Source organism: Notothenia rossii (assembly GCF_949606895.1).
Source record: "Notothenia rossii genome assembly, contig: scaffold_29, whole genome shotgun sequence".
Lineage (NCBI taxonomy): Eukaryota > Metazoa > Chordata > Actinopteri > Perciformes > Nototheniidae > Notothenia > Notothenia rossii.
In genome coordinates this window covers 1,191,317-1,208,596 of record NW_027639721.1, presented here as the reverse complement: position 1 = coordinate 1,208,596, position 17,280 = coordinate 1,191,317, and positions in this window count along the sequence as shown.

Genomic DNA, 17,280 nt, shown 5'->3' with positions numbered 1-17,280 from the left:
AGCTAACCCAGGCTAACCAATGAGCTAACCGAGGAATGAGCTAACCCAGGCTAACCAATGAGCTAACCGAGGCTAACCAATTGGCTAAATGAAGCTAACCAATGAGCTAACTGAAGCTAACCAATTAGCTAACCGAGGCTAACCAATGAGCTAACTGATGCTAACCAATGAGCTAACCCAGGCTAACCAATGAGCTAACCCAGGCTAACCAATGAGCTAACTGAAGCTAACCAATGAGCTAACTGAAGCTAAACAATGAGCTAACTGATGCTAACCAATGAGCTAACCGAGGCTAACCAATGAGCTAACTGAAGCTAACCAATGAGCTAACCCAGGCTAACCAATGAGCTAACCCAGGCTAACCAATGAGCTAGCCCAGGCTAACCAATGAGCTAACTGAAGCTAACCAATGAGCTAACCGAGGCTAACCAATGAGCTAACCGAGTAATGATCTAACCCAGGCTAACCAATGAGCTAACCAAGGCTAACCAATGAGCTAACTGAGGCTAACCAATGAGCTAACTGATGCTAACCAATGAGCTAACCCAGGCTAACCAATGAGCTAACCGAGGCTAACCAATGAGCTAACTGAAGCTAACCAATGAGCTAACCCAGGCTAACCAATGAGCTAACACAGGCTAACCAATGAGCTAGCCCAGGCTAACCAATGAGCTAACTGAATCTAACCAATGAGCTAACCGAGGCTAACCAACGAGCTAACTGAGGCTAACCAATGAGCTAACTGAATCTAACCAATGAGCTAACCGAGGCTAACCAATGAGCTAACTGAAGCTAACCCAGGCTAACCAATGAGCTAACCGAGGAATGAGCTAACCCAGGCTAACCTATGAGCTAACCGAGGCTAACCAATGAGCTAACTGAAGCTAACCAATGAGCTAACCCAGGCTAACCAATGAGCTAACCCAGGCTAACCAATGAGCTAACCGAAGCTAACCAATGAGCTAACTGAGGCTAACCAATGAGCTAACTGATGCTAACCAATGAGCTAACCCAGGCTAACCAATGAGCTAACCGAGGCTAACCAATGAGCTAACTGAATCTAACCAATGAGCTAACCGAGGCTAACCAATGAGCTAACTGAGGCTAACCAATGAGCTAACTGATGCTAACCAATGAGCTAACCGAGGCTAACCAATGAGCTAACTGAAGCTAACCCAGGCTAACCAATGAGCTAACCGAGGAATGAGCTAACCCAGGCTAACCAATGAGCTAACCGAGGCTAACCAATGAGCTAACTGAAGCTAACCAATGAGCTAACCCAGGCTAACCAATGAGCTAACCGAGGCTAACCAATGAGCTAACTGAGGCTAACCAATGAACTAACTGATGCTAACCAATGAGCTAACCCAGGCTAACCAATGAGCTAACCGAGGCTAACCAATGAGCTAACTGAAGCTAACCAATGAGCTAACCCAGGCTAACCAATGAGCTAACCCAGGCTAACCAATGAGCTAACCGAGGATAACCAATGAGCTAACTGAGGCTAACCAATGAGCTAACTGATGCTAACCAATGAGCAAACCCCGGCTAACCAATGAGCTAGCCCAGGCTAACCAATGAGCTAACTGAATCTAACCAATGAGCTAACCCAGGCTAACCAATGAGCTAACCCAGGCTAACCAATGAGCTAACTGAGGCTAAACAATGAGCTAACTGATGCTAACCAATGAGCTAACTGAAGCTAACCAAGGAGCTAACAGAGGCTAAACAATGAGCTAACTGATGCTAACCAATGAGCTAACTGAGGCTAACCAATGAGCTAACTGATGCTAACCAATGAGCTAACCCAGGCTAACCAATGAGCTAACTGATGCTAACCAATGAGCTAGCCCAGGCTAACCAATGAGCTAACTGAAGCTAACCAATGAGCTAACCGAGGCTAACCAATGAGCTAACCGAGTAATGAGCTAAACCAGGCTAACCAATGAGCTAACCGAGGCTAACCAATGAGCTAATTGAAGCTAACCCAGGCTAACCAATGAGCTAACCGAGGAATGAGTTAACCCAGGCAAACCAATGAGCTAACCCAGGCTAACCAATGAGCTAACCGAGGAATGAGCTAACCCAGGCTAACCAATGAGCTAACCGAGGCTAACCAATGAGCTAACTGAGGCTAACCAATGAGCTAACTGATGCTAACCAATGAGCTAACCGAGGCTAACCAATGAGCTAACTGAAGCTAACCCAGAATAACCAATGAGCTAACCGAGGAATGAGCTAACCCAGGCTAACCAATGAGCTAACCCAGGCTAACCAATGAGCTAACTGAAGCTAACCAATGAGCTAACCCAGGCTAACCAATGAGCTAACCCAGGCTAACTAATGAGCTAACCGAGGCTAACCAATGAGCTAACTGAGGCTAACCAATGAGCTAACTGATGCTAACCATTGAGCTAACTGAGGCTAACCAATGAGCTAACTGATGCTAGCCAATGAGCTAATCCAGGCTAACCAATGAGCTAACCCAGGCTAACCAATGAGCTAACCGAGGCTAACCAATGAGCTAACCCAGGCTAACCAATTAGCTAACTGAAGCTAACGAATGAGCTAACCCAGGCTAACCAATGAGCTAACCGAGGAATGAGCTAACCCAGGCTAACCAATGAGCTAACCGAGGCTAACCAATTGGCTAAATGAAGCTAACCAATGAGCTAACTTAAGCTAACCAATGAGCTAACCGAGGCTAAGCAATGAGCTAACTGATGCTAACCAATGAGCTAACTGAGGCTAACCAATGAGCTAACTGATGCTAACCAATGAGCTAACCCATGCTAACCAATGAGCTAACCGAGGCTAACCAATGAGCTAACTGAAGCTAACCAATGAGCTAACTGAAGCTAAACAATGAGCTAACTGATGCTAACCAATGAGCTAACCGAGGCTAACCAATGAGCTAACTGAAGCTAACCAATGAGCTAACCCAGGCTAACCAATGAGCTAACCCAGGCTAACCAATGAGCTAGCCCAGGCTAACCAATGAGCTAACTGAAGCTAACCAATGAGCTAACCGAGGCTAACCAATGAGCTAACCGAGTAATGAGCTAACCCAGGCGAACCAATGAGCTAACCGAGGCTAACCAATGAGCTAACTGAGGCTAACCAATGAGCTAACTGATGCTAACCAATGAGCTAACCCAGGCTAACCAATGAGCTAACCGAGGCTAACCAATGAGCTAACTGAAGCTAACCAATGAGCTAACCCAGGCTAACCAATGAGCTAACACAGGCTAACCAATGAGCTAGCCCAGGCTAACCAATGAGCTAACTGAATCTAACCAATGAGCTAACCAAGACTAACCAATGAGCTAACTGAGGATAACCAATGAGCTAACTGATGCTAACCAATGAGCTAACCGAGGCTAACCAATGAGCTAACTGAAGCTAACCCAGGCTAACCAATGAGCTAACCGAGGAATGAGCTAACCCAGGCTAACCTATGAGCTAACCGAGGCTAACCAATGAGCTAACTGAAGCTAACCAATGAGCTAACCCAGGCTAACCAATGAGCTAACCCAGGCTAACCAATGAGCTAAACGAAGCTAACCAATGAGCTAACTGAGGCTAACCAATGAGCTAACTGATGCTAACCAATGAGCTAACCCAGGCTAACCAATGAGCTAACCAAGGCTAACCAATGAGCTAACTGAATCTAACCAATGAGCTAACCGAGGCTAACCAATGAGCTAACTGAGGCTAACCAATGAGCTAACTGATGCTAACCAATGAGCTAACCGAGGCTAACCAATGAGCTAACTGAAGCTAACCCAGGCTAACCAATGAGCTAACCGAGGAATGAGCTAACCCAGGCTAACCAATGAGCTAACCGAGGCTAACCAATGAGCTAACTGAAGCTAACCAATGAGCTAACCCAAGCTAACCAATGAGCTAACCGAGGCTAACCAATGAGCTAACTGAGGCTAACCAATGAACTAACTGATGCTAACCAATGAGCTAACCCAGGCTAACCAATGAGCTAACCGAGGCTAACCAATGAGCTAACTGAATCTAACCAATGAGCTAACCGAGGCTAACCAATGAGCTAACTGAGGCTAACCAATGAGCTAACTGATGCTAACCAATGAGCTAACCGAGGCTAACCAATGAGCTAACTGAAGCTAACCCAGGCTAACCAATGAGCTAACCGAGGAATGAGCTAACCCAGGCTAACCAATGAGCTAACGCAGGCTAACCAATGAGCTAACTGAAGCTAACCAATGAGCTAACCCAGGCTAACCAATGAGCTAACCCAGGCTAACCAATGAGCTAACCGAGGATAACCAATGAGCTAACTGAGGCTAACCAATGAGCTAACTGATGCTAACCAATGAGCTAACCCAGGCTAACCAATGAGCTAACTGAAGCTAACCAATGAGCTAACCCAGGCTAACCAATGAGCTAACCGAGGAATGAGCTAACCCAGGCTAACCAATGAGCTAACCGAGGCTAACCAATTGGCTAAATGAAGCTAACCAATGAGCTAACTGAAGCTAACCAATTAGCTAACCGAGGCTAACCAATGAGCTAACTAATGCTAACCAATGAGCTAACCCAGGCTAACCAATGAGCTAACCCAGGCTAACCAATGAGCTAACTGAAGCTAACCAATGAGCTAACTGAAGCTAAACAATGAGCTAACTGATGCTAACCAATGAGCTAACCGAGGCTAACCAATGAGCTAACTGAAGCTAACCAATGAGCTAACCCAGGCTAACCAATGAGCTAACCCAGGCTAACCAATGAGCTAGCCCAGGCTAACCAATGAGCTAACTGAAGCTAACCAATGAGCTAACCGAGGCTAACCAATGAGCTAACCGAGTAATGATCTAACCCAGGCTAACCAATGAGCTAACCAAGGCTAACCAATGAGCTAACTGAGGCTAACCAATGAGCTAACTGATGCTAACCAATGAGCTAACCCAGGCTAACCAATGAGCTAACCGAGGCTAACCAATGAGCTAACTGAAGCTAACCAATGAGCTAACCCAGGCTAACCAATGAGCTAACACAGGCTAACCAATGAGCTAGCCCAGGCTAACCAATGAGCTAACTGAATCTAACCAATGAGCTAACCGAGGCTAACCAACGAGCTAACTGAGGCTAACCAATGAGCTAACTGAATCTAACCAATGAGCTAACCGAGGCTAACCAATGAGCTAACTGAAGCTAACCCAGGCTAACCAATGAGCTAACCGAGGAATGAGCTAACCCAGGCTAACCTATGAGCTAACCGAGGCTAACCAATGAGCTAACTGAAGCTAACCAATGAGCTAACCCAGGCTAACCAATGAGCTAACCCAGGCTAACCAATGAGCTAACCGAAGCTAACCAATGAGCTAACTGAGGCTAACCAATGAGCTAACTGATGCTAACCAATGAGCTAACCCAGGCTAACCAATGAGCTAACCGAGGCTAACCAATGAGCTAACTGAATCTAACCAATGAGCTAACCGAGGCTAACCAATGAGCTAACTGAGGCTAACCAATGAGCTAACTGATGCTAACCAATGAGCTAACCGAGGCTAACCAATGAGCTAACTGAAGCTAACCCAGGCTAACCAATGAGCTAACCGAGGAATGAGCTAACCCAGGCTAACCAATGAGCTAACCGAGGCTAACCAATGAGCTAACTGAAGCTAACCAATGAGCTAACCCAGGCTAACCAATGAGCTAACCGAGGCTAACCAATGAGCTAACTGAGGCTAACCAATGAACTAACTGATGCTAACCAATGAGCTAACCCAGGCTAACCAATGAGCTAACCGAGGCTAACCAATGAGCTAACTGAAGCTAACCAATGAGCTAACTGAAGCTAACCCAGGCTAACCAATGAGCTAACCGAGGAATGAGCTAACCCAGGCTAACCAATGAGCTAACGCAGGCTAACCAATGAGCTAACTGAAGCTAACCAATGAGCTAACCCAGGCTAACCAATGAGCTAACCCAGGCTAACCAATGAGCTAACCGAGGATAACCAATGAGCTAACTGAGGCTAACCAATGAGCTAACTGATGCTAACCAATGAGCTAACCCAGGCTAACCAATGAGCTAACTGAAGCTAACCAATGAGCTAACCCAGGCTAACCAATGAGCTAACCGAGGAATGAGCTAACCCAGGCTAACCAATGAGCTAACCGAGGCTAACCAATTGGCTAAATGAAGCTAACCAATGAGCTAACTGAAGCTAACCAATTAGCTAACCGAGGCTAACCAATGAGCTAACTGATGCTAACCAATGAGCTAACCCAGGCTAACCAATGAGCTAACCCAGGCTAACCAATGAGCTAACTGAAGCTAACCAATGAGCTAACTGAAGCTAAACAATGAGCTAACTGAATCTAACCAATGAGTTAACCGAGGCTAACCAATGAGCTAACTGAGGCTAACCAATGAGCTAACTGATGCTAACCAATGAGCTAACCGAGGCTAACCAATGAGCTAACTGAAGCTAACCAATGAGCTAACCGAGGCTAACTAATGAGCTAACCCAGGCTAACCAATGAGCTAACCGAAGCTAACCAATGAGCTAACCCAGGCTAACCCAGGCTAACCAATGAGCTAACTGAAGCTAACAATGAGCTAACTGAGGCTAACTAATGAGCTAACTGATGCTAACCAATGAGCTAACCAAGGCTAACCAATGAGCTAACTGAAGCTAACCAATGAGCTAACCCCGGCTAACCGAGGAATGAGCTAACCCAGGCTAACCAATGAGCTAACCGAGGCTAACCAATGAGCTAACTGAAGCTAACCAATGAGCTAACTGAAGCTAACCAATGAGCTAACGGAGGCTAACCAATGAGCTAACTGATGCTAACCATTGAGCTAACTGAGGCTAACCAATGAGCTAACTGATGCTAGCCAATGAGCTAATCCAGGCTAACCAATGAGCTAACCCAGGCTAACCAATGAGCTAACCGAGGCTAACCAATGAGCTAACCCAGGCTAACCAATGAGCTAACTGAGGCTAAACAATGAGCTAACTGATGCTAACCAATGAGCTAACTGGAGCTAACCCAGGCTAACCCAGGCTAACCAATGAGCTAACTGAAGCTAACAATGAGCTAACTGAGGCTAACCAATGAGCTAACTGATGCTAACCAATGAGCTAACCGAGGCTAACCAATGAGCTAACTGAAGCTAACCAATGAGCTAACCCAGGCTAACCAATGAGCTAACCGAGGCTAACCAATGAGCTAACTGAAGCTAACCAATGAGCTAACTGAAGCTAACCAATGAGCTAACAGAGGCTAAACAATGAGCTAACTGATGCTAACCAATGAGCTAACTGAGGCTAACCAATGAGCTAACTGATGCTAACCAATGAGCTAACCCAGGCTAACCAATGAGCTAACCGAGGCTAACCAATGAGCTAACTGAAGCTAACCAATGAGCTAACTGAAGCTAAACAATGAGCTAACTGATGCTAACCAATGAGCTAACCGAGGCTAACCAATGAGCTAACTGAAGCTAACCAATGAGCTAACCCAGGCTAACCAATGAGCTAACCAAGGCTAACCAATGAGCTAACCCAGGCTAACCAATTAGCTAACTGAAGCTAACCAATGAGCTAACCCAGGCTAACCAATGCGCTAACCGAGGAATGAGCTAACCCAGGCTAACCAATGAGCTAACTGATGCTAACCAATGAGCCAACCCAGGCTAACCAATGAGCTAACCGAGGCTAACCAATGAGCTAACTGAAGCTAACCAATGAGCTAACTGAAGCTAAACAATGAGCTAACTGATGCTAACCAATGAGCTAACCGAGGCTAACCAATGAGCTAACTGAAGCTAACCAATGAGCTAACCCAGGCTAACCAATGAGCTAACCCAGGCTAACCAATGAGCTAGCCCAGGCTAACCAATGAGCTAACTGAAGCTAACCAATGAGCTAACCAAGGCTAACCAATGAGCTAACCGAGTAATGAGCTAACCCAGGCTAACCAATGAGCTAACCGAGGCTAACCAATGAGCTAACTGATGCTAATCAATGAGCCAACCAAGGCTAACCAATGAGCTAACCGAGGCTAACCAATGAGCTAACTGAAGCTAACCATTGAGCTAACCCAGGCTAACCAATGAGCTAACACAGGCTAACCAATGAGCTAGCCCAGGCTAACCAATGAGCTAACTGAATCAACCAATGAGCTAACTGAGACTAACCAATGAGCTAACTGAGGATAACCAATGAGCTAACTGATGCTAACCAATGAGCTAACCGAGGCTAACCAATGAGCTAACTGAAGCTAACCCAGGCTAACCAATGAGCTAACCGAGGAATGAGCTAACCCATGCTAACCTATGAGCTAACCGAGGCTAACCAATGAGCAAACTGAAGCTAACCAATGAGCTAACCCAGGCTAACCAATGAGCTAACCCAGGCTAACCAATGAGCTAACCGAAGCTAACCAATGAGCTAACTGAGGCTAACCAATGAGCTAACTGATGCTAACCAATGAGCTAACCCAGGCTAACCAATGAGCTAACCAAGGCTAACCAATGAGCTAACTGAATCTAACCAATGAGCTAACCGAGGCTAACCAATGAGCTAACTGAGGCTAACCAATGAGCTAACTGATGCTAACCAATGAGCTAACCGAGGCTAACCAATGAGCTAACTGAAGCTAACCCAGGCTAACCAATGAGCTAACCGAGGAATGAGCTAACCCAGGCTAACCAATGAGCTAACCGAGGCTAACCAATGAGCTAACTGAAGCTAACCAATGAGCTAACCCAAGCTAACCAATGAGCTAACCGAGGCTAACCAATGAGCTAACTGAGGCTAACCAATGAACTAACTGATGCTAACCAATGAGCTAACCCAGGCTAACCAATGAGCTAACCGAGGCTAACCAATGAGCTAACTGAATCTAACCAATGAGCTAACCGAGGCTAACCAATGAGCTAACTGAGGCTAACCAATGAGCTAACTGATGCTAACCAATGAGCTAACCAAGGCTAACCAATGAGCTAACTGAAGCTAACCCAGGCTAACCAATGAGCTAACCGAGGAATGAGCTAACCCAGGCTAACCAATGAGCTAACGCAGGCTAACCAATGAGCTAACTGAAGCTAACCAATGAGCTAACCCAGGCTAACCAATGAGCTAACCCAGGCTAACCAATGAGCTAACCGAGGATAACCAATGAGCTAACTGAGGCTAACCAATGAGCTAACTGATGCTAACCAATGAGCTAACCCAGGCTAACCAATGAGCTAACTGAAGCTAACCAATGAGCTAACCCAGGCTAACCAATGAGCTAACCGAGGAATGAGCTAACCCAGGCTAACCAATGAGCTAACCGAGGCTAACCAATTGGCTAAATGAAGCTAACCAATGAGCTAACTGAAGCTAACCAATTAGCTAACCGAGGCTAACCAATGAGCTAACTGATGCTAACCAATGAGCTAACCCAGGCTAACCAATGAGCTAACCCAGGCTAACCAATGAGCTAACTGAAGCTAACCAATGAGCTAACTGAAGCTAAACAATGAGCTAACTGATGCTAACCAATGAGCTAACCGAGGCTAACCAATGAGCTAACTGAAGCTAACCAATGAGCTAACCCAGGCTAACCAATGAGCTAACCCAGGCTAACCAATGAGCTAGCCCAGGCTAACCAATGAGCTAACTGAAGCTAACCAATGAGCTAACCGAGGCTAACCAATGAGCTAACCGAGTAATGATCTAACCCAGGCTAACCAATGAGCTAACCAAGGCTAACCAATGAGCTAACTGAGGCTAACCAATGAGCTAACTGATGCTAACCAATGAGCTAACCCAGGCTAACCAATGAGCTAACCGAGGCTAACCAATGAGCTAACTGAAGCTAACCAATGAGCTAACCCAGGCTAACCAATGAGCTAACACAGGCTAACCAATGAGCTAGCCCAGGCTAACCAATGAGCTAACTGAATCTAACCAATGAGCTAACCGAGGCTAACCAACGAGCTAACTGAGGCTAACCAATGAGCTAACTGAATCTAACCAATGAGCTAACCGAGGCTAACCAATGAGCTAACTGAAGCTAACCCAGGCTAACCAATGAGCTAACCGAGGAATGAGCTAACCCAGGCTAACCTATGAGCTAACCGAGGCTAACCAATGAGCTAACTGAAGCTAACCAATGAGCTAACCCAGGCTAACCAATGAGCTAACCCAGGCTAACCAATGAGCTAACCGAAGCTAACCAATGAGCTAACTGAGGCTAACCAATGAGCTAACTGATGCTAACCAATGAGCTAACCCAGGCTAACCAATGAGCTAACCGAGGCTAACCAATGAGCTAACTGAATCTAACCAATGAGCTAACCGAGGCTAACCAATGAGCTAACTGAGGCTAACCAATGAGCTAACTGATGCTAACCAATGAGCTAACCGAGGCTAACCAATGAGCTAACTGAAGCTAACCCAGGCTAACCAATGAGCTAACCGAGGAATGAGCTAACCCAGGCTAACCAATGAGCTAACCGAGGCTAACCAATGAGCTAACTGAAGCTAACCAATGAGCTAACCCAGGCTAACCAATGAGCTAACCGAGGCTAACCAATGAGCTAACTGAGGCTAACCAATGAACTAACTGATGCTAACCAATGAGCTAACCCAGGCTAACCAATGAGCTAACCGAGGCTAACCAATGAGCTAACTGAAGCTAACCAATGAGCTAACCCAGGCTAACCAATGAGCTAACCCAGGCTAACCAATGAGCTAACCGAGGATAACCAATGAGCTAACTGAGGCTAACCAATGAGCTAACTGATGCTAACCAATGAGCAAACCCCGGCTAACCAATGAGCTAGCCCAGGCTAACCAATGAGCTAACTGAATCTAACCAATGAGCTAACCCAGGCTAACCAATGAGCTAACCCAGGCTAACCAATGAGCTAACTGAGGCTAAACAATGAGCTAACTGATGCTAACCAATGAGCTAACTGAAGCTAACCAAGGAGCTAACAGAGGCTAAACAATGAGCTAACTGATGCTAACCAATGAGCTAACTGAGGCTAACCAATGAGCTAACTGATGCTAACCAATGAGCTAACCCAGGCTAACCAATGAGCTAACTGATGCTAACCAATGAGCTAGCCCAGGCTAACCAATGAGCTAACTGAAGCTAACCAATGAGCTAACCGAGGCTAACCAATGAGCTAACCGAGTAATGAGCTAAACCAGGCTAACCAATGAGCTAACCGAGGCTAACCAATGAGCTAATTGAAGCTAACCCAGGCTAACCAATGAGCTAACCGAGGAATGAGTTAACCCAGGCAAACCAATGAGCTAACCCAGGCTAACCAATGAGCTAACCGAGGAATGAGCTAACCCAGGCTAACCAATGAGCTAACCGAGGCTAACCAATGAGCTAACTGAGGCTAACCAATGAGCTAACTGATGCTAACCAATGAGCTAACCGAGGCTAACCAATGAGCTAACTGAAGCTAACCCAGAATAACCAATGAGCTAACCGAGGAATGAGCTAACCCAGGCTAACCAATGAGCTAACCCAGGCTAACCAATGAGCTAACTGAAGCTAACCAATGAGCTAACCCAGGCTAACCAATGAGCTAACCCAGGCTAACTAATGAGCTAACCGAGGCTAACCAATGAGCTAACTGAGGCTAACCAATGAGCTAACTGATGCTAACCATTGAGCTAACTGAGGCTAACCAATGAGCTAACTGATGCTAGCCAATGAGCTAATCCAGGCTAACCAATGAGCTAACCCAGGCTAACCAATGAGCTAACCGAGGCTAACCAATGAGCTAACCCAGGCTAACCAATTAGCTAACTGAAGCTAACGAATGAGCTAACCCAGGCTAACCAATGAGCTAACCGAGGAATGAGCTAACCCAGGCTAACCAATGAGCTAACCGAGGCTAACCAATTGGCTAAATGAAGCTAACCAATGAGCTAACTTAAGCTAACCAATGAGCTAACCGAGGCTAAGCAATGAGCTAACTGATGCTAACCAATGAGCTAACTGAGGCTAACCAATGAGCTAACTGATGCTAACCAATGAGCTAACCCATGCTAACCAATGAGCTAACCGAGGCTAACCAATGAGCTAACTGAAGCTAACCAATGAGCTAACTGAAGCTAAACAATGAGCTAACTGATGCTAACCAATGAGCTAACCGAGGCTAACCAATGAGCTAACTGAAGCTAACCAATGAGCTAACCCAGGCTAACCAATGAGCTAACCCAGGCTAACCAATGAGCTAGCCCAGGCTAACCAATGAGCTAACTGAAGCTAACCAATGAGCTAACCGAGGCTAACCAATGAGCTAACCGAGTAATGAGCTAACCCAGGCGAACCAATGAGCTAACCGAGGCTAACCAATGAGCTAACTGAGGCTAACCAATGAGCTAACTGATGCTAACCAATGAGCTAACCCAGGCTAACCAATGAGCTAACCGAGGCTAACCAATGAGCTAACTGAAGCTAACCAATGAGCTAACCCAGGCTAACCAATGAGCTAACACAGGCTAACCAATGAGCTAGCCCAGGCTAACCAATGAGCTAACTGAATCTAACCAATGAGCTAACCAAGACTAACCAATGAGCTAACTGAGGATAACCAATGAGCTAACTGATGCTAACCAATGAGCTAACCGAGGCTAACCAATGAGCTAACTGAAGCTAACCCAGGCTAACCAATGAGCTAACCGAGGAATGAGCTAACCCAGGCTAACCTATGAGCTAACCGAGGCTAACCAATGAGCTAACTGAAGCTAACCAATGAGCTAACCCAGGCTAACCAATGAGCTAACCCAGGCTAACCAATGAGCTAAACGAAGCTAACCAATGAGCTAACTGAGGCTAACCAATGAGCTAACTGATGCTAACCAATGAGCTAACCCAGGCTAACCAATGAGCTAACCAAGGCTAACCAATGAGCTAACTGAATCTAACCAATGAGCTAACCGAGGCTAACCAATGAGCTAACTGAGGCTAACCAATGAGCTAACTGATGCTAACCAATGAGCTAACCGAGGCTAACCAATGAGCTAACTGAAGCTAACCCAGGCTAACCAATGAGCTAACCGAGGAATGAGCTAACCCAGGCTAACCAATGAGCTAACCGAGGCTAACCAATGAGCTAACTGAAGCTAACCAATGAGCTAACCCAAGCTAACCAATGAGCTAACCGAGGCTAACCAATGAGCTAACTGAGGCTAACCAATGAACTAACTGATGCTAACCAATGAGCTAACCCAGGCTAACCAATGAGCTAACCGAGGCTAACCAATGAGCTAACTGAATCTAACCAATGAGCTAACCGAGGCTAACCAATGAGCTAACTGAGGCTAACCAATGAGCTAACTGATGCTAACCAATGAGCTAACCGAGGCTAACCAATGAGCTAACTGAAGCTAACCCAGGCTAACCAATGAGCTAACCGAGGAATGAGCTAACCCAGGCTAACCAATGAGCTAACGCAGGCTAACCAATGAGCTAACTGAAGCTAACCAATGAGCTAACCCAGGCTAACCAATGAGCTAACCCAGGCTAACCAATGAGCTAACCGAGGATAACCAATGAGCTAACTGAGGCTAACCAATGAGCTAACTGATGCTAACCAATGAGCTAACCCAGGCTAACCAATGAGCTAACTGAAGCTAACCAATGAGCTAACCCAGGCTAACCAATGAGCTAACCGAGGAATGAGCTAACCCAGGCTAACCAATGAGCTAACCGAGGCTAACCAATTGGCTAAATGAAGCTAACCAATGAGCTAACTGAAGCTAACCAATTAGCTAACCGAGGCTAACCAATGAGCTAACTGATGCTAACCAATGAGCTAACCCAGGCTAACCAATGAGCTAACCCAGGCTAACCAATGAGCTAACTGAAGCTAACCAATGAGCTAACTGAAGCTAAACAATGAGCTAACTGATGCTAACCAATGAGCTAACCGAGGCTAACCAATGAGCTAACTGAAGCTAACCAATGAGCTAACCCAGGCTAACCAATGAGCTAACCCAGGCTAACCAATGAGCTAGCCCAGGCTAACCAATGAGCTAACTGAAGCTAACCAATGAGCTAACCGAGGCTAACCAATGAGCTAACCGAGTAATGATCTAACCCAGGCTAACCAATGAGCTAACCAAGGCTAACCAATGAGCTAACTGAGGCTAACCAATGAGCTAACTGATGCTAACCAATGAGCTAACCCAGGCTAACCAATGAGCTAACCGAGGCTAACCAATGAGCTAACTGAAGCTAACCAATGAGCTAACCCAGGCTAACCAATGAGCTAACACAGGCTAACCAATGAGCTAGCCCAGGCTAACCAATGAGCTAACTGAATCTAACCAATGAGCTAACCGAGGCTAACCAACGAGCTAACTGAGGCTAACCAATGAGCTAACTGAATCTAACCAATGAGCTAACCGAGGCTAACCAATGAGCTAACTGAAGCTAACCCAGGCTAACCAATGAGCTAACCGAGGAATGAGCTAACCCAGGCTAACCTATGAGCTAACCGAGGCTAACCAATGAGCTAACTGAAGCTAACCAATGAGCTAACCCAGGCTAACCAATGAGCTAACCCAGGCTAACCAATGAGCTAACCGAAGCTAACCAATGAGCTAACTGAGGCTAACCAATGAGCTAACTGATGCTAACCAATGAGCTAACCCAGGCTAACCAATGAGCTAACCGAGGCTAACCAATGAGCTAACTGAATCTAACCAATGAGCTAACCGAGGCTAACCAATGAGCTAACTGAGGCTAACCAATGAGCTAACTGATGCTAACCAATGAGCTAACCGAGGCTAACCAATGAGCTAACTGAAGCTAACCCAGGCTAACCAATGAGCTAACCGAGGAATGAGCTAACCCAGGCTAACCAATGAGCTAACCGAGGCTAACCAATGAGCTAACTGAAGCTAACCAATGAGCTAACCCAGGCTAACCAATGAGCTAACCGAGGCTAACCAATGAGCTAACTGAGGCTAACCAATGAACTAACTGATGCTAACCAATGAGCTAACCCAGGCTAACCAATGAGCTAACCGAGGCTAACCAATGAGCTAACTGAAGCTAACCAATGAGCTAACCCAGGCTAACCAATGAGCTAACCCAGGCTAACCAATGAGCTAACCGAGGATAACCAATGAGCTAACTGAGGCTAACCAATGAGCTAACTGATGCTAACCAATGAGCAAACCCCGGCTAACCAATGAGCTAGCCCAGGCTAACCAATGAGCTAACTGAATCTAACCAATGAGCTAACCCAGGCTAACCAATGAGCTAACCCAGGCTAACCAATGAGCTAACTGAGGCTAAACAATGAGCTAACTGATGCTAACCAATGAGCTAACTGAAGCTAACCAAGGAGCTAACAGAGGCTAAACAATGAGCTAACTGATGCTAACCAATGAGCTAACTGAGGCTAACCAATGAGCTAACTGATGCTAACCAATGAGCTAACCCAGGCTAACCAATGAGCTAACTGATGCTAACCAATGAGCTAGCCCAGGCTAACCAATGAGCTAACTGAAGCTAACCAATGAGCTAACCGAGGCTAACCAATGAGCTAACCGAGTAATGAGCTAAACCAGGCTAACCAATGAGCTAACCGAGGCTAACCAATGAGCTAATTGAAGCTAACCCAGGCTAACCAATGAGCTAACCGAGGAATGAGTTAACCCAGGCAAACCAATGAGCTAACCCAGGCTAACCAATGAGCTAACCGAGGAATGAGCTAACCCAGGCTAACCAATGAGCTAACCGAGGCTAACCAATGAGCTAACTGAGGCTAACCAATGAGCTAACTGATGCTAACCAATGAGCTAACCGAGGCTAACCAATGAGCTAACTGAAGCTAACCCAGAATAACCAATGAGCTAACCGAGGAATGAGCTAACCCAGGCTAACCAATGAGCTAACCCAGGCTAACCAATGAGCTAACTGAAGCTAACCAATGAGCTAACCCAGGCTAACCAATGAGCTAACCCAGGCTAACTAATGAGCTAACCGAGGCTAACCAATGAGCTAACTGAGGCTAACCAATGAGCTAACTGATGCTAACCATTGAGCTAACTGAGGCTAACCAATGAGCTAACTGATGCTAGCCAATGAGCTAATCCAGGCTAACCAATGAGCTAACCCAGGCTAACCAATGAGCTAACCGAGGCTAACCAATGAGCTAACCCAGGCTAACCAATTAGCTAACTGAAGCTAACGAATGAGCTAACCCAGGCTAACGAATGAGCTAACCGAGGAATGAGCTAACCCAGGCTAACCAATGAGCTAACCGAGGCTAACCAATTGGCTAAATGAAGCTAACCAATGAGCTAACTTAAGCTAACCAATGAGCTAACCGAGGCTAAGCAATGAACTAACTGATGCTAACCAATGAGCTAACTGAGGCTAACCAATGAGCTAACTGATGCTAACCAATGAGCTAACCCATGCTAACCAATGAGCTAACCGAGGCTAACCAATGAGCTAACTGAAGCTAACCAATGAGCTAACTGAAGCTAACCAATGAGCTAACCCAGGCTAACCAATGAGCTAACCCAGGCTAACCAATGAGCTAGCCCAGGCTAACCAATGAGCTAACTGAAGCTAACCAATGAGCTAACCGAGGCTAACCAATGAGCTAACCGAGTAATGAGCTAACCCAGGCGAACCAATGAGCTAACCGAGGCTAACCAATGAGCTAACTGAGGCTAACCAATGAGCTAACTGATGCTAACCAATGAGCTAACCCAGGCTAACCAATGAGCTAACCGAGGCTAACCAATGAGCTAACTGAAGCTAACCAATGAGCTAACCCAGGCTAACCAATGAGCTAACACAGGCTAACCAATGAGCTAGCCCAGGCTAACCAATGAGCTAACTGAATCTAACCAATGAGCTAACCAAGACTAACCAATGAGCTAACTGAGGATAACCAATGAGCTAACTGATGCTAACCAATGAGCTAACCGAGGCTAACCAATGAGCTAACTGAAGCTAACCCAGGCTAACCAATGAGCTAACCGAGGAATGAGCTAACCCAGGCTAACCTATGAGCTAACCGAGGCTAACCAATGAGCTAACTGAAGCTAACCAATGAGCTAACCCAGGCTAACCAATGAGCTAACCCAGGCTAACCAATGAGCTAAACGAAGCTAACCAATGAGCTAACTGAGGCTAACCAATGAGCTAACTGATGCTAACCAATGAGCTAACCCAGGCTAACCAATGAGCTAACCGAGTAATGAGCTAAACCAGGCTAACCAATGAGCTAACCGAGGCTAACCAATGA